The sequence below is a fragment of the Lipotes vexillifer genome, unplaced genomic scaffold (genome assembly GCF_000442215.2).
Source record: "Lipotes vexillifer unplaced genomic scaffold, Lipotes_vexillifer_v1.1 scaffold749, whole genome shotgun sequence".
NCBI lineage: Eukaryota > Metazoa > Chordata > Mammalia > Artiodactyla > Lipotidae > Lipotes > Lipotes vexillifer.
The window spans coordinates 1,087,671-1,091,769 of record NW_006782834.1 but is presented as its reverse complement, the minus strand read 5'-3'; the positions used below and the strand labels follow the sequence as shown (position 1 = coordinate 1,091,769).

The 4,099-nt window shown below is 37.3% G+C and overlaps 1 non-coding gene across 1 annotated transcript; it reads right to left on the bottom strand.

The window, feature by feature from the left end:
* Positions 1 to 2,397: 2,397 nt before the first annotated feature.
* TRNAE-UUC (transfer RNA glutamic acid (anticodon UUC)) lies at positions 2,398 to 2,469 on the bottom strand. The gene has a single exon. It is a non-coding gene; the product is annotated as a tRNA-Glu (tRNA).
* Between the last annotated feature and the right edge of the window lie 1,630 nt (positions 2,470 to 4,099).

Genomic DNA, 4,099 nt, shown 5'->3' with positions numbered 1-4,099 from the left:
GCTCTTCCCCATTCCTCTATGAATGCAGAGGAAGCTCTTTATTCAGAGAGAAAAAACAGAGGGTCAAAGCAGCTTAGACAGCTGAACCATTGCTGGAAAACAGGTGCCCTGAAGAGCCGTCTAGATTTACAGATGACTTTGCATTAGCAAGAAATAAACCCTTGTCTCCTAAAAAACTTCTGTTTTGCAGTTGTTCATTGCTATAAACTTAGCTTATCCTAACATGCAAGCCAACAGAGCAATACAAATGTTCAATAATAGGGAGATGGTAGGTATAGTATTCCACAACTATTTGATGAAGTATTATGTAGCCATTGTCACAAAACTATTAACAACATTAAGAATTATTATATTATTAATTGGAAAAAAACACAAAAAACAAAAATATGATTAGAAAGGTAGATGGGAATAAAAGGCAGGGCTTTCCCAGTAAAATTGACAGAACGGATGACATTGTGATTCAGAATTCTCCATAAAATGTTTTCCAGAAAACTACTGACATAACAGAATATGTGTATTTACTGGGGAGGGGGAATGAGGATGAAGAATGGGGTGGTCCCAGCTGAGACTAAACCCATATTCAGGCTTGTTCAGATATATGTTGACTTTCTGCTAAAGAAGGAGCTTCTAGGAAAAAACCCATTTTAAGGACGGACAGAATAAAGACACGCATTTTGTTCAATGACAATTCATCAGTCTTTGACGTGAAGGGGAACTCATGTCTGAGCCCTTGAATTTGTTCTCTGACCCAGATTCCTTGGACTCATGTCAACACTTGAGAGCTATTTGTCACATGCCTCGGTGTGCAATGTTAGAAGCCCAAGGCTGTGTTACTTTGGGAACAGGGTAGGGGTGGGAGTCAGAAATTCACTTGGATTCAGTGAAGGACAGCACTGATCCAGCATAACCTGGAGTCGGGGTGTAACAGAAGGTGGCCAATGTCAAGGGCACTGCAATGACACCAGCAAGCCAAATTCCGGGGGCAGCAGGAGGGCTATACATGATAGGCTCAGCATGATCCCAAGTGTACCTGTGGCTGAGAGGTGCCAGCTAACTCAGCAGCAGTGGGAAGCAGCTTTTGAGCAAGGGGCAGCACTCCTAGTGCAGACATCAGTGCTGTGGATGGCCACCCTTAGCTCCGGGATGGTAGTGACCTCAGAGGTCAGTGGAAGCTGCAAGAATTTATTCATGAGCTTTTGTGAGTGGTATCCTGAGAACTCTCAGAAGACAGGGCAGGAAATTTGCAATAAGTCAGAGAGACGCAGAAGAGGGCAGGAGATCCCACAGTAAGTGGGGAGAGCTAAGCCAAGCAACCTTGTTTATTATTGCAGTGACCCCCATTTTCTGCCCAGACTGAACAGCTTAGGACATGTATGTTTCCAAATGACAGATACTTTAACAGAAGAAAAGAGATTAACCTGGAAACAGACAAATGAGAGTGAGGGAGGCAGCATTTCCTAGAACTTATCCCTCCAGCACCGTCCGCAGGAGAGAAACTGATCTGGGGAAAAGGCTTTAGATCACCAGAGAAGGGTTTGTCAGGCCTATATGGAATCCCCCTCTACTAACACCCATTTTGACATTCCAGGTTCGCTGATACTTGAAATATGCTGCTCAGAAGAGTAACATGAATATTTCAATCACTGCAAACGAATCCACTGGTATGGATAGTGAATGATCAATGGTAGTACAAAGTACATGGTCCCTTTCATAATCTTTAAAAAATAAAGAGGCATTCTGGTTATCAGGTCAGTCTCTTGGTTAAAAAGAACCTGTTCTCAAAAGACTGAATGCCCTTGGGTTACACTGATCAGATCATTTTTGAACCTACAAAGCTGAGATTTGTGACTCCAAAGTAATGTCACTAGGAGAGATCTGATCACAGCTGCTGTTTAAATTGCTGATATCATTGGCATACCCTATAGCTGCCACAAAAATTGTAAAAAAAAAAAAAAAAGGCAAAATCACCATTATTCAAATTTCTATAATAATAAATTAAATTGACATATATATGTACACATATATAAGAGAACAAAGGAAAATGCAGAAAAGAGGTGTGCTGGATACTGTTCCTCCACATTTAATCTCCACCCTTCCTCACCCTGATCGATGCCCTTGGTGGATGGCTTCCACTGACTATGAACCCAGTCTTTTCTCTGTGAACTTTGTCTGTGATGTCCTTCCAGGAAGAGTTGATAAGGTCAGTTCCATCAACATTTTACCCTACAGTTTATGCTTTTAGGCCCTTGTTTTAAAAGGTCTTTCCTATTCCAAAAATTAGAAAAATATTCTCCTGTGCCTTCAACTATTAGCTCTATGGTTTTATTTCACATTTATGTCGCTTCCGTTTATTGGTTTGTTTGTTTTGCCAACACTGCGTGGCTTGTGGGATCTTAGTTCCCCAACCAGGGATTGAACCTGGGCCACAGCAGTGAAAGTGCCAAGCCCTAACCACTGAACCACCAGGGAAATCCCATATTTATGTCTTTAATCCTTCTGGGGTTCACCTTTATGTGGTGTAAGGCAGATATCCAACTTTTTCTCTACATAGTGAGCTACTTTCCCCAAATTCATTTGGAAACATTCTGTAATTTCCCTCACTGATTGTGAAGTTACATTTATCACATAAATACTCATATATAATATTTCTGGACTTTATTCTTTCATTATATTCTTTCCTCTCTATTTTGTTTCATTAGACTCTTTCAGTGTTTTTATGAATACAGATTTAAGTATTCCTACTATCTGTCATATTTTCCAGAGTTGGCTTAGCAACTTTCATGGATCTTGATTTTTCCAAATTTTAGGATAAATTTGTTAAGTTTCTCAAATAAACTTGCTAGACTTTTAATTGTAATTGCACTGGGTTTATCAATCACTTTAGAGAGAATTAAATCTTTATAATACATACTAAATGAAGTAAGTCAGACAGAGAAAGACAAATATCACATGATATCACTGATTTGTAGAATCTAAAAATATGATACAAATGAACTTATTTACAAAACAGAAACAGACTCAGAGACATAGAAAGCAAACTTATGGTTACCAAAGGGGAAATAGGGTTGGGGGGGAGGAGAGATAAATTAGGAGTTTGAGATTAACAGATACACATTACTATATATAAAAAAGAAAAACAACAAGGACCTACTGTATAGCATAGGCAACTATATTCAATATCTTGTAGTAACCTATAATGGAATAGAATCTGAAAAAGAATATAATTCTGAATCACTTTGCTGTACACCTGAAACTAACACAACATTGTATATCAACTATACTTCAATTTTTAAAAATCTTTATAATATTATCTTGCCCTATCCAAGAATATGGAATGCTTCTGCATTTATGCCCGTATTCCCCTTTGTCACCTACATATTTAATTGCTCTTTTTAAAGGTATTGTGCATTTTTGTCAGGTTAACTCAAAAAACTACATTTTTCTTGGTATAGGTAACAGTAAACCCTCTAAAACTGTTATAAAGAGGGTAAACTTTGGAAGTACATGTATACTTGAGAATTCTTTATTTCACTCTAAACTTAAATGATAGATTAGCTGGTTATAAAATTGTGGCTTCAGCATTCTTTTCATTTACTAATTTGAAATATTTTTTTGTCTCCAGTATGTGTTTGGTGTAATTCTTATTCGTGGTTCTTAGTAGGAGGTCTTTATCTCTTGAGGTTTTGAGAATTTTTTTTTTTATCTTTGATTTTTAAAATTTCACGGGAATTCCCTGGCAGTCCAATGGTTAGGACTCCATGCTTTCACTGCCATGGCCTGGGTTCAATCCCTGGTTGGGGAACTAAGGTCCCATAAGCCATGTGGTGTGGCTGAAAAATAAAAAATTTCACAATATAATGTACCTAAGGACTTCTAGGGAAAAAACACTTTCAATCTGAGGTCTTTCACTTTCTCTAAATCTGGGGAAATTTTGGTCATTATCTCCTCAGATATTTTCTCTTCTTTGTATATATATATATATATATATATATATATATATATATATATATTTCACTCTCTTTCTAGTTCTACAATAAAACAGATGTTTACATAACTACTATGATCTTCTTAATTTTTTATCTTATATTTTCTAACTCTT